This window comes from Acartia tonsa, chromosome 1, assembly GCF_053477335.1.
Source record: "Acartia tonsa isolate MP-2025a chromosome 1, ASM5347733v1, whole genome shotgun sequence".
NCBI classification, from domain to species: domain Eukaryota; kingdom Metazoa; phylum Arthropoda; class Copepoda; order Calanoida; family Acartiidae; genus Acartia; species Acartia tonsa.
In genome coordinates this window covers 1,232,252-1,247,299 of record NC_137260.1, presented here as the reverse complement: position 1 = coordinate 1,247,299, position 15,048 = coordinate 1,232,252, and positions in this window count along the sequence as shown.

Genomic DNA, 15,048 nt, shown 5'->3' with positions numbered 1-15,048 from the left:
AGATATCTAGCTATATATGAAGGTAGGTAACAAAAATGTAAAAAACACCCATTTTTTCACAATTTTAAAAATTAATTTTTTCATCAATCTTACATCCAATCTATACATTTTATACACCAAAATGATCGTTTATTCATGTAAAAAGCGCACATAATGCTATTTTGGCCAAAACTCTAATTTTACAGGGTGTCCAACAAAAAGTGCATTTTGGATATCTAGCATAATACCCAAAATACCTGTCCGAAAAAAATCATTTTTTTTGGCTTAAATCCTGTGTTTTATCTGTGTGCATATGTGGTATATAACGGTTTGGACCACCCGGGACTATAAGGTTGTCAAATTTCACTTTGGGACACCCTGTAAATGTGATTTTTGCGTCTGTAGAGCTAAAACTTGGTCCAAATTGGCTATTTTTTTCAAATTACTCTAATATGTGTCTTAGTATGTTTGGCCATAGTGTTTTCTGACCAGATCAATATTTTCATATTTTTTGGACACCCTGTATTTTCAAAAAAAGAGAAAAAATTTTTTTGTTTTTTTTAAATTTTTTTTTCTATTTTTAAGTTACTTAAAACTGTCATATAGATACAGATTTTGACTAATAACAATAATATTTGCCTATTTTACAATTTTTTACACTTTTGGGACACCCTGTGCATGTTTTTGAAAAATGATGGTTTTTGCCTATTTTTTGGGGGAAGGAGTCGTTTTAGGGCCATAGACTATTTCTTCATTTTTGTAGAACTTTTCAAGACACATCATTTGTTATATATGCAAAAACCGCAAAAACCGAACCGTTTTGCCGTTATTCACCGCCAAAGGCGGAATTTTTTTTACGTTTTTGCCGTTCCGGAGGTTGTAATGGGCATTTGTGGTAAGAAAACGTTATTTATCAAGATCCTTCCTAAATACTTTTATTTAGGTAATTTAATTTACTAAATTTCATATTAAGTAAAAATTTTTGTGCAGCTAACCGTTTTTTGTCGAGATGGATTTCAATTGTTAAAACATGAAAATGAAGTGAATATAACATAAATAATTGCTATAACATATAAGTGATAAAAGAAACATAAACCATGTGCATTTGAAATTCCTTTTGACAAAAATCGGTTGGATATACAAAAATTTTTACTTCACATGAAATTTAGTAAAATAAAATGCCTAAATAAAAGTATTTCACAGTTATCTTGATAAATCAACGTCTTCTTACCACAAAAGCCCATTAGAACCTCGGGAACGGCAAAAAACGTAAAAAATTCCGCCTTTGGCAGTGAATAACGGCAAAACGGTTCGGTTTTTGCGCTTTTTGTAAAAATAACAAATGATGTATCTTGAAAAGTTCTACAAAAATGAAGAAATAGTCTATGGCCTTAAAACGACTCCTTCCTCCCAAAAATGGGCAAAAACCATCATTTTTCAAAAACATGCACAGGGTGTCCAAAAAGTTAAAAATTTGTAAAATAGGCAAATATTATTGTTATTAGTCAAAATCTGTATCTATATGACAGTTTTAAGTAACTTAAACATAGAAAAAAAAATTTAAAAAAAAACAAAAAAATTTTTTCTCTTTTTTTGAAAATACAGGGTGTCCAAAAAATATGAAAATATTGATCTGGTCAGAAAACACTATGGCCAAACATACTAAGACACATATTAGAGTAATTTGAAAAAAATAGCCAATTTGGACCAAGTTTTAGCTCTACAGACGCAAAAATTACATTTACAGGGTGTTCCAAAATGAAATTTGACAACCTTATAGTCCCGGGTGGTCCAAACCGTTATATACCACATATGCACACAGATAAAACACAGGATTTAAGCCAAAAAAAATGATTTTTTTCGGACAGGTATTTTGGATATTACGCTAGATATTTAAAATACACTTTTTGTTGGACACCCTGTAAAATTAGAGTTTTGGCCAAAATAGCATTATGTGCGCTTTTTACATGAATAAACGATCATTTTGGTGTATAAAATGTATAGATTGGATGTAAGATTGATGAAAAAATTAATTTTTAAAATTGTGAAAAAATGGGTGTTTTTTACATTTTTGTTACCTACCTTCATAGATAGCTAGATATCTAGATATCCAGGGACTCTGAAACTTTTTTTTGGCCATCCAGCATCCTTGAATGACCCAACGGACCAAAATATAGAGTATTAACAAAATCGGTAAAGTAGTGCAGAAAAGTGGTACATTTGGCAAATAATGCACCAAATACAAGCAGTTTTAAAATAATCATCAGTGATTTAGTAACTTAAATATTTCTTCATCCAGATTATTTATATTTTAAAACAACAAAAACAAAGATTTGATAGATAATAACTTTCATTAGAAATTATATCAATATCCTATTTTTAAGAAGAAAAAAAGATTTTAGGTTTATAATCCTAAAATAAATATATGTCAGTAATTGTCTGGATATCATTTGTGTTTCAGATTTAGGTTAAGAAACATCTAATTAGGAAAGAGCAACAATTTTAGACAATTCATGTTTGCCTGTGTTTATCTCTTACTGTCTGTAATATATCTGACTCTTTCTTTATTTTTTTTCTGTCTTTATGTTTGTTTATTTATTCTTCTATCAGAATTTTGGCTCTAAAGATAAACTGATTTTCATTTATTGTCTAAGTTAACATTTTAAGTATATTATTGAATGCCTATAACCTTATTCTAACACAAGATCTTTAAAATTTTTAAAAACTGAATGTGATAATATATTTAAGGAAAAAAGAATGGATTATCAAAATATTTCAATTGCTTCAAATTCCACTGAGGAAGTGGGAATATTTTTTGTCTTTACTTCAAAAACAGGTTAAAAAAAATATTAATAATTTAAATTGTTTTTGACCTATTTTTGAAAAGGGGGTCAAAAATATTCTTATTGATTTATTCTTAGCATAATGTGTTTTATTGTATTATGTTAGATTTTTCACTGCAAATAATTGTTTTAGAAAAAAAAATTGCTCCATTGAACAGAGTAATGTTTTTTATTGCATTAATATAAAGTGAATTATATAAAATTGTTTTGTAAGCAAAAATATTTTATAAAAATAAAATGACTTTTTAATCTTAAATTGTTAACTTTTTAATTAATCAATGTTCTTAATAAAGAAAACAAGTTTACTATTTAGTATATGTGCTAATGGCAGTAAATACAGCCATAGCATTATGGATCCTCTACAATCTTTACAGAAGACCCAGGTATTATAATCTGTAAAGATCACTTTTGAATTTGATAATCACAATTTTAATTCCTAATATATTTTTTTGGTAAAACAAGAATAAGTATTTTGATTTAGTTTGTGGACAATACCAAACTGTGGGGCTGCCCTGCATTTCATCAATGTTGCAACATTTAAGGTTATTTATGCATTTTCTCAAAAATAGGATCTTGTGAATGACTTGTCTGTTTAGGTTGTTTATTTTAGGAAAGGTTCATTAAGATAAATCAAATAAGATGTCCTAGGCTAGTCTTAGGATTTCTTAGCATTACAAAGTAACCCTAACTCTTATAGAATTTTGGCCCATCATCTTGGAGAAAAATCTTTAATTGACTGCTTAAGCTGCTTGTGGTATTGTGGTATCCGCCTAGGGTAAATGGCAGACACCAGAGTTCGAATAAAGACTACGGCAGTGTGAACAGACGTGGACACCTTACTATAGAGAAGCTATGCTTCTCTAGCATTCACTAGACAAGAATCAACATCTATTTCAGTTGTCACTTTATTGAAGGTGTGAAGGATACTAAAGTTATATACAACAAACAATAACTACATGGATAGGACTAAATGATCATAACATAAAAGCATTATAATACATATACAATAGTCAGTTTGGGCAATCATGATTCCCCATCCCTGGAAAGGGTGGGGGGGATTAAGAATACAGTTAACCATAATATAAATACATATGGATTAGGAATAAAGATGGTTAAAGATAAATCATACAGTAAAACATAGATAATTGCAATGGTTAGGTAGATGGCTATCCCTGTCTGGGGCAGGCAGGATAGCCCATGGAGCAGCACAATAGGTAGATAAGCATAGAGGGGTTGAGTGGTAGGTCTGGGTACTAAAGAGGGAAGGTTTGATGATTACTTGTGACAACAACAGTCTGTGTGGGGGCAGGTTTAGATCCTTTATCCTCAGGGTTGAGGTGGTGCTGATAACTTGGTGGTTGAAGGGGGAGGTTCCGGTGCTTAAGATGGGAGAGGGAGGGTGAACACCCCTCCCTCCATTTGCAGGACAACTGAGGGATAAAATCAGTACCGTTATCTGACATCTTTTCAGGTGGCTTCATAATTGTAGAATAACAGGATTTAACTAGGTGCGTAGCATCACTATAATGTCTTGGTTTCTGCATGGTCCAGAGCTGCCGCATACCACAGTATTATAATTATAAATAAGACTTTGGGGTTTACAATAAGTCTGAATAAAAACTTTGCTAATTAATTTTTTACAGAGCAGAGATAATTGTATTTTTTACAAATATGAAATTATACTAGTAATTGCTACCTAATATAGAATGTAGAGATGTACACTTTCTCCATATTGTTCCTATCTCCTGGATCTGAATCCCCGTTTAATTGTTCAGTTCACCATGCGTAAGACTAAAATTACAGAGCTTTATTGTATTAAAGAATCTATTTTATTAAATAAACTTCTTAAAAATGTCAAAAAAATTGATTATAAAATATGTTTGATTTATAGTATTTCTGCTGCTTGTGGATATCTTGACTTTAATGTTTCACTTTTCACAGCTACATTTAGAATAATAATGGTCAAATATGCCAATGAACTCCTTAAAGAAGGTATTGGTTGCTTTAAAACTTTAATATCTCTTTTGCTTATTATATTACTCGCAAAATTATCATTACTCAATATACCATTGAAAGGATATCTCTATTTCATTTGGTTATGCAAGTTTACATTTATTTATAGAAAAATCTTACTAAACACTGAATGGTTTAAGTTCCTCATTTGATTTGTTTCTGTAAATTTATATTAATCTATTGAAAAATCTTACTAAAACACTGAATGGTTTGAGTTCTCCATTTGATTTGGTTATTTATAGTAAATTCATATTCATATTTATAAATATGTTACAATGTATCTATTGACATTTGAATACACTTCAATTTCTTTATGATTAACTCAATATTGCCTTAACAATTCCATAATTGTGTAGGAATCTCAATTTTGTGGATATTGTATCTTGTTGTTGTAATTTGTTTCCCTACTGTTGCTCTTACTGTGCATGCAAGAGTTTTTGAATATGAAGTAAGTTTATATTTGGTATTGTTTCACTTTATTGATAATTTATGAGAAAATGTTTCTAATCTATTCAAAACATTTTTTTGATAATATATTTCATATTCAGAGAAAAGGAGAATATCATAGAGACATGCTTGTTCAGTTTTGTGAAGGGTAATTATCAAAGTTTATTAATTATCAAAGGTTATTAATTTATATTTCAACAGACCCTGCTACAATTAGGTTAAACAAAATGAAAGAAAATAATCTTACATTTTTATCATTAGTTAGTTATTTTCCTGCATGGCTTCAAATCTGATCAATAGGATTAGAACCTGTTCTGAGCCATACAGAAAAAAAAGTTTTCCAAGATTAGTAAAATATAAATCAAAAATAAATTCCATTTTTGTTGCCCATTGCTTTTGGGCCCTAGGAGCCACCAAAACTTTTTTATTTTACTATTCGCGGAAAGATGTTAATATCATGCAATAAATAACTATTCCTGTAGGGAATGTTAATTTATTTTATCATTATTACTAATATTTATCTAGAAGAGAAGTTTCAGAGTTGGAGAAGTTTTCAAGAAATACCAAAGTAATTTTTGTTTAAAAAAAAATATACTAAATCTATTTAGATTTCTAGTATAAAAACAAAATTAATTTGTTACAAGTAATTACATGAATAATATAAATATTTTTTTCTCATTTTCATTTGAATCCAGTGGATAAGAACCAATACGAAAAAACTATGTCTAGCATCGTATTATATCCAGCTTTCTATGCCTTTGGCAACTTGGGGCTGGTTTAAATCTTATAATTGTACATTCTATATCTGCGGAAAGCTGTTTATAATACGATGCGGGAAATAACTATTAAAAATAAAAATAAACATATCAATAACAGCAAGCACAGGAATTAAAACAATTTGTTTAGGTGAATACAGGTGAAATGATTCTTATTGGTATTTGTATTGGAGTTATTATGTACATTAACTCAGCATTGGGTAATTATGAAAGGTAAAGGTAAACACTATCCTTATACTAAAGTAACAGGATGTCTGTATGTCTGTACCGAAGGATCTCGCTAACCGCTGAACCGATCGGGTTCTCCTTAATAGGGTAGCTTCTCATAGGTCCCGGGAAGGTTTATAACTATTTTTGTGGGGGGTGGGACACCCTCACCCCCCCCCCAAAAAAAATGAAAAATCTCCCCCTTTTTACTTTTTCTTTTAAAATTTAAAATAAGAAATTGGGTTATTAAATTTGACTCTCTCCTCCTCAAGTGCCCCTAGAGGCCTCTAGGGGCGTAGCCGCTAGTTAAAGATAAAGGAGTTAGTTTAATGAAAGTTTTTTTTTTTCTCAGAAATATGAAAAAGAGAAGCTTACAAAGGTATTCTCTGAAAAGAAGCTACAACATTATCAACTTCAGGCGAGCAAAATCTGTTTAAAAATAGTTTGATAAATTGATATTAACTATTTGACAGATTAAAGTAAAGAATAGAGGGAGCAAGAGATATATGTAACTCTCCCTTTGAGACATGGAAGAGTTACATTTTTGAAATAAGCTAATAGCATAAAAACTCAACTGAGAAAAAAAAGCAATTAGTAAGCAGACTTTAATTAAAAATTTATTTTTCACAGACATACTGTCCAAATCAACATGGGTATAGCAGTTCCAAGGTAACAAAAAATTTAACTATGGTAAAGTAGAAAAAAATAAATGTAAAACAAAAAATGCACAAGTAATGCATTTTTTTAGAATAATAGTAGGTCTGGGTATGAACTTTTTTTCAACTGACCTACCCCTGGCTGTTCAAATTGGTTACAAGACCTACCTCATATGGCACTGGCTATTGGTAATATTTACCTTTTAACTAGAGATAAATTAATATCTAACTCACCAACAATTATCTCTTGTATGATATTTTAAATTCAATTTAACTGTATTTATTTTTATTTACATAATGTATTAACCAGGGGCGTCCAAGCTTTATATTTTGGGGGGTAAAAACTTTTTAATCGGGGGTAATTTGTATTTGGGGAGAGTAAAATGGCACGCAAAGCGCGGCGAAATTTATTTTACCCCCCCCCCAAAAAAAAAAAAAAAAATTTACCCCGGGGGTAAAATTTGCTTGGTGAGGGGGGGGGGGTATTACCCCCCTTGAAATCTGTTGGCAGGGGTAATTCAATAATGTAAAAAGGTACCTATCTAATAATGAAATACTATTAAATATTTAGCAGTAAAAATGCTCATGAAGCACATGTGGTATTCGGCAACCGTGAGCCATGCCTATGGCACCCCTGACCGGGGTTCGGGGAAGGGCCAACGGCCCTCCCCCGAGTCCTGGGGAAGGGGTCTGCCGACCCCCTCCCTATGTCTAAAATTAATGATTGAATCTGACAAGCTTTATTATGGTTATAACTGTATTGTTAATTCCCCCACCCTTTCCAGGGATGGGGGATCATTATTGCCCAAACTGACTATTGTATATGTATTATAATGCTTTTATGTTATGATTATTTATTCCTATCTGTGTAGTTATTGTTTGTTGTATATAGCTTTAGTACTCTTTAGACCTTCAATAAAGTGACAACTGAAATAGATGTTGATTATTATTTAGTGAATGCTAGAGAAGCGTAGCTTCTCTATAGTAAGGTGTCCACGTCTGTCACACTGCCGTAATCTAATTGAACTCCGGTGTCTGCCATTTATCCTCGGCGGATACCACACACACCCAAAAATTTTTGCTAGGAATTATTTATTTTGGAGGGGGTATTTACTCCCCCCCCTCCCATTAAGACTTCATCCATGACTTGCAAAATTATAAAAAAATCTTTTAAATGCTTTAGAATCTGTATATAACTGGTAGAACAGCTTATTTTTTCTTTTGGTCATGGAAGAACCCAGAAATGTACAGAAAGGTAAGTTCTTTATTGCTTTACTAGCGGCTACGCCCCTAGAGGCCTCTAATGGCACTTCAAATGTTTTTGTTTGTTAAAGTCTCTATGTTACTTCTTTATGTTACGATACCTCTTTATGTTACGTTGAAGTCTCCCATATATTTTTTTTGTCATTTCTCTTGGGAGGGTGGTTGTACCCTCCCCCAAAATAGTTATAAACCTTCCCAAAACCCATAAGAATCTACCCTGTTAAGGAGAACCTGATTGGTTCAGCGGTTAGCGAGATCCTTTGGTACAGACACACAGACAAACAAACAGACAAACATCCTGTCACTTTAGTATAAGGATTGTTGATTCTTATTCTTTCTATCTGATCTAAATCCCTAGGGATATAGCCAAAACTTTTTGCATAGTTTCCTTGATTAAAATTTGTATAACATTTATGTCTGCACTCTTCCCTGTATCAAGCAAAGATTGTTAGTTAGTAACCCAGCCCACAAACTAGCGGCTTCGCCCCTAGCCTATACCTAGCCTAGCCTATTTTTGTGTTATTTAGATTTAAAAAGATAAAGTAAAAAAAAACCTAAGAAAATAGCTTAAAATCATCCCGGGACCAGAAGGTATATTCCCTGAATAGTAGAGCCCAATCGGTTCAGTGGTTACTGAGATCTTCAGCTTCAGACAGACAGACATCATACTACTTTGTATTTTAGACTAGCGGCTTCGCCCCTAGCCTCTAGGGGCTTGGCTACAAGAGATATAATTACATCTTCTATTACTTACCTAACAAAAAATAGCCTAAAACCACCACAGGACCAGTAGTTATATTCCCTGAAGAGTATAATCCGATCGGTTCAGTGGTTACCGAGATCTTAAGCTTCAGACGGACGGACGGACAGACAGACATCAAGCTACTTTGTATTATAGATTACACCCAGAAATAACAAATAAGTAATGCATTTAACCCGTTCCAACCATTTTTATTTATGAAATTTTCCCAATTTAGATAAATAAAATCATATTTTAAAGCTAATAATATTTCCCTTGATAAAAGTAATTTTTACAGGACAACATTGCAGACAATTGGATCACTGTGAAGCATTTCATATGGATATCCAAACTTTTTCCTGATGTCAAGAAGACTAGAATGTCTGTCTTTTATTCCTAAGATAATTGTATACCCTATCATTTTTTAATCTAAGAAATTTAGTGTCCCTAATGGCTCATCAATGGAATGTTAATTGTGTTAATTACATTACTTGTATATATTTTGTATTGTAAATATTTTATTGTAAATGTAGTTTTGAAAAACAAAAAGATGTTTTTGTTAATATAATTATGTTGTGTGGTGACTTATAGTGTAGCTTTGCCATTTTCTTTGGTAGTTGTAGACAGGGATCTTAAGGATAACCAATGGATAGTAATAAATTCAAATACGACCCCACTAATGATATACAAAACTACCCATTGTTTAGACAAAAAAATACTGGTTGAAAAGTTTGGATTTTATTTGTCTGGAACCAACAAATGTGAATTCAACACACACAGTTTTTGAGCCAACGTATAAGATAATGTGGTTATAATACTTTGGGTACCAATGTCATTTACAGTCCTTCTTACCTGAGTTTAAGCAGTATTTAATTCTAATTTGGTTCAGCAGTTTCCAAGATATTAAAGGATATTAAAATGATACTCTATGGGTCGAATATATGGATTGATGTTATATACAACTCCCCTAGATGCTAGGGGCGCAGCTGCTATCCTATTATATAAAGTAGTAAGCGTTTTTTGTCTGTCCCGAAGGATCTCGCTAACCGCTGAACCAAAATTGTTCTCCTTAACAGTGAAGCTTCTTATAGGTCCTGGGAAGGTTTTAAACTATTTTTTAAGAGGGTTACTTCATCCCCCTTCCCCCCAAAAAATATTTTTAACTCTTTTGAAACTCAAATTTAAAATGGGATGAGGTCCACTTTTCACCCTCCTACCTGTGCCCCTAGAGGCTTCTAGGGGGCGTAGCCGCTTGTTCAAATATAAAGTATCAATAATTAAAGATAGTTTAATTATACGTCTCAAAGATTATTTTAAAACCAACAAATCAGAATGAAACACCCAAAGTTTTTGAGCCAACGTATAAGATAATGTGGTTATAAAACTTTGGGTACCAGTGTAATTTACAGTCCAATGTCCCCTTCCTCTCTAAGTTGTAACAGTATCTAATTTTAATTTGGTTCAGCAGTTTCCAAGATATTATAGAAGATTACAAAAATTTACTACTCCACAGTGTAGTATTAATGTTAGTGGTGCTTTTTATGGTAAAATTCAACAAAACTTTTTTTTCTGCTTTCTCCAAAATTTACCCTTGCAGCTTTCTTAATTTTCTCATTCTTTAATTCAGGGATTTTAAGGTATAAGACATTAACAGATAAATGATTAATTTTACATTTTCAAATATAATAAAAGAAACTTTTATTGTAAAAAAACGTATTGGTTAAAAAGTGTGTACACTAATAGTTTGTAATTGAATAACCAAACTCTGAAAGTATTGAAGCCAACGAATAAGATTTCTTGTAAGATGTTTTAGTCACATAGAGGCCCAACATAAAGATCTTTTTAGGTTGTTGGGGTATATTTTATCTATAATACAAAGTAGAACGATGTCTGTCTGTCCGTCTGAAGCTTTTGATCTCGGTAACTGCTGAACCGAATGGGCTCTACTCTTCAGGGAATATACCTACTGGTCCTGTAGTGGTTTTAGGCTATTGTCTTGGGGGGTGAGACACCTCCAACCCCCCAAAAACAAAAAAATCCCCCCTCCAAGTAGTAAGCGTTTTTTGTATGTCCCGAAGGATCTCGCTAACCGCTGAACCGATATTGTTCTCCTTTACAGTGAAGCTTCTTAAAGGTCCTGGGAAGGTTTTCAACTATTTTTGGGGTGGGTGTCTTCACGCGTCTTCCTCCCAAAAAATAGTTTTATACTGAAACTGAAACTCTAATTTAAAATAAGATGAGATTTCCCCCCTCCTATCTTAAGTGCCCGAGATGCTTCTAGGGGCGTATAAGCTGCTAGTAGAACTATAAGAAGCTTCAATGTAAAAACCATTATCGGTCCAGTAATTAATAAGATCTTAATCTACACACATGGACAAGGATCATGTTGTATAAAGCTATGCTACTCTTATACATTCTAATTCTTGTTAAACTTACAGGAGCTTTAACCAAAATTTTCCGTTTCATCCCCCTTTTCCATATACTTTCTCCTTAAATCCTCTACATGTATTTTACATACATATAGATTTATTATATGTAGTTTTAAAATTTGCCGCTAGATGTTATGATTAATAGATAAAAAAATAAAAGTATTTTAATAAATTAACAAAATTGTGCATATAATGTTTTAAATTTTATTGAAATTGTAAAACTAAATAAAATAAATTTGTTTTTTTGTTGTTTTTAAAATAAATTATAAAAGGCAGCATAAATTTGTTCCTAATATCCATATATAATATTTTGGGAATAATGCAAGGGAACAACTCGGCAAACTCCTTCTATCGTGTACACTCATTTATGATAGGGTTAAAGACCCCAGATTTTGATGTAATAAATGAAATACATAAAAAGTTGCACGATCTTAAAGGAATTCCCGGACTTTTCTTAGACCATCAGATAAAGATGATACAGATAAGGAGTTGAATCCATTTTTATAGAAGCAGAAATATAATCTATGATTATGGTTTGGACCCTCTAAAACTGTAATCTACCTTTCCACTTTCCCCTTTCTTGGTGAAGATATCTTCAACACCGATACGATTTTTGAAATGTAAGATTCTACTTTCCCTTCTCTTGGTGAAGATATCTTCAACGCCGATACGATTTTTGAAATGTAAGATTCCACTTTCCCCTCTCTTGGTGAAGATATCTTCAACACCAATACGATTTTTGAAATTTAAGATTCCACTTTTGCCTCTCTTGGTGAAGATATCTTTAACAAGAGAGACAAAAGTGGAATCTTATATTTCAAAAATCGTATCGGCGTTGAAGATATCTTCACCAAGAGAGGGGAAAGTGGAAGGGTAGATTACAGTTTTAGAAGGTCCAAACCATAATCATAGATTATATTTCTGCTTCTATAAAAATGGATTCAACTCCCTAACTGTGATAGCTTCTGAATATAAGTACATTCAGGTCCATACAACATACAAAATAAAACAAACTAAACTTTAGTTACAAAAGGAAATTTGTAAACAAATCTAAATCAATTTATGAGCTATAATGTTCATTTTCTACAGTCTCATTCTAAAGCTTTGCTTTTATGGATGTTTTCATCATTTTTTTATTTGTATATTTCCCTACAGTTGAAAAACCAGCTTATAACCTATGAGTATACTACTCTTGATAATAAGTTTCATATTACATATAGAATCTTTCACCAAAATTTTTCCCCCTATACCATTTCTGTACACCTTCTTCAGCTACATGACTATACTAATTTGTAATAGATTTATTATATGTAGTTTGAATATTTGCCGCTAGATGTTATTATTAATAAATAAAAAAATAAAAGTATTTTAATAAATTAACATTTTTGTGCACATAATGCTTTCAATTCTATTGAAATTGTAAAACTAAATAAAATAAATTTGGTTTTTGTGTTTTATTAGGTAAATTACAAAAAACAGTAAATATAATTTACTTCTAATAAACTAATTATAAAATTTAATACACTATGTAAGGCTAAAATTTAGAAATCTATCGATTCATACTCACTTTATGATAGGGATCTTTACCCCTAGATTTTCTACAAATTAATTAAGTAGAATAGAGGAGCGTGTGCTATGTAAAACTCTCCCCTTTTCAATTTATTAATGGCCTTTGAATTAAGCTGTAAAAACACCCGCTTTTTCTATTTTTGTTTTTAAAAGCGAGATCCTTAGTTACAAACAGAAGGACAGATAGACAATGACATTTTGTTACTCTTATTTATAAATTATAGAAAAGCTTTGCTATAAAATTCATGTATTTTTGTCTTAAAATCTGTATGGATACTTTCTCTCCCAAGCTTTCACCTAACTTTTCACTTTTTTATATCTTTTCTTTATGCTTTTACTCTCTTTTTCTCTCTCTTCTTAGCTTTTAGTCTTATTTTATGTCTTTTTCTATTTCTCTTTCAGCCTCTCTCTTTCTTGCCTTCTTTATCTCTTTCTCTCTCCATACAATACTAGCAGCTACGCCCCTAGAGGCCTTTAGTAGCACTTTAAATGTTTGATGTTTTAAAAAATAATAAGATACCTTGCAATGTTGCGATGGAGTCTCTATTAAATTGCTACGATACTTTGTAATGTTACGTAGGAGTCTCTATTCTAGGAAAAAAAATTCGATTTATTGTGATTTCTCTTGGGAGTGTGGTGGTACCCTCCCCCAAAATAGTTATAAACCTTCCCGGGACCTAAGAGAAACTACCCTGTTAAGGAGAACACGATCGGTTCAGCGTACAGCGAGATCCTTCGGTACAAACACACAGACAGACACACAAACAGACAAACAGACATCCTGTTACTTTAGTATAAGGATATGCTTTTGTCTAAATTTGTTATTCTAACTCGTTTTTTTACATGGTTCCTTTTTTCTCTCTCTGTCTCTCTCTTCTTGTGTCCTTTTACCTTTTATCATTTAGGTGATGGGGTGGTTTTAAGCTATTCTTTTGTCCCTCCTCCCTTCTTTTTTTTTTATATATAAAATAAAATAGCCTAAAACTATTACAGGTAAAATATGAACCTTCCATAAAATTTGTCAAAAATAAGAAAGTTATTATTGACAAGATTTTCCTTAGACATATATTTATTTTTAAAAGCGAAGCTTTTCTATAATTAGGGTCGGTCCGTCCGTACATCCGTCCGAGACAGATAGCTTTTTTTCGTTAGTTTAAGCATGTTAGAATTGTCCTATCGATTTTATGGTGATTCCTGTTGTAGTTAGGTACGATTTAGAAAGCGTAGCAACTCTATAATCGTTACCAGAATATCCGTACGTCCATTTTAAACATGTTGATTTTTTGGCATATTGATACCTAGGACAACAAAGTACAATATTATAAGCGAAGCAACTCTATAATCAAGTCCTAAAAATGTAAGTATGTCCATAAACATTATCCTGTATCTTGCAGTTTTTCAACAAATGTAAGTACAATTTTGCTTCCACTTTTATATTCTTTTATATTCTGAATATTTAGTACTGACACTATACAAGTGTTTATGTCCGTTTGTCCTACCGTTTCAGTGCTTCGCTTTTATGGATGTTGTCATCCTTGTTTCATAAATGTAGACTATGTATTTTCTCTCTTCTATACTTTCACCAAATTTTTCACTTTTTGTTTCAGTTTTTCTCTTCAATATACTTTTACCCTCTTACTCTCATCCTTTCTCTATATCTCTCTATCTCTCTTTTTCTCTCTCTCAGTCTCTATCTCTCCTCTATCTATCTATCTAATTTATCAACCTTATCTCTTTCTTTACTGTTCTCTCTCTTTATCTATCTAATTTATCCATCAACATTTATTCCCCCCCCCCCCCCTTTCTCTCTTTTTAATTTCTTTTTCACCTTTTTCCCCCCAATCGCCAAGTTAATTTTCTTTTATATCAGAAGTATCATAAATATGTAGTTAAAATTTTTGGCGCTAGATAACTCAAAATTTTATAGGAAATAATGATTTAACTATGAATTTAATAAAAATATATCTTTTTATTATTAAAATAAAGAAAAATATTATTTTTACATTGAAAGTATATTTTTTTAGTCAAAAAAGTGATACAAATTAAGAAAATAAAACTGTAAATCATTATTGATTTTAGTAAATAAATTTCAAGATTTCAAGCTGTAAAACGGTTATATATTAAGCT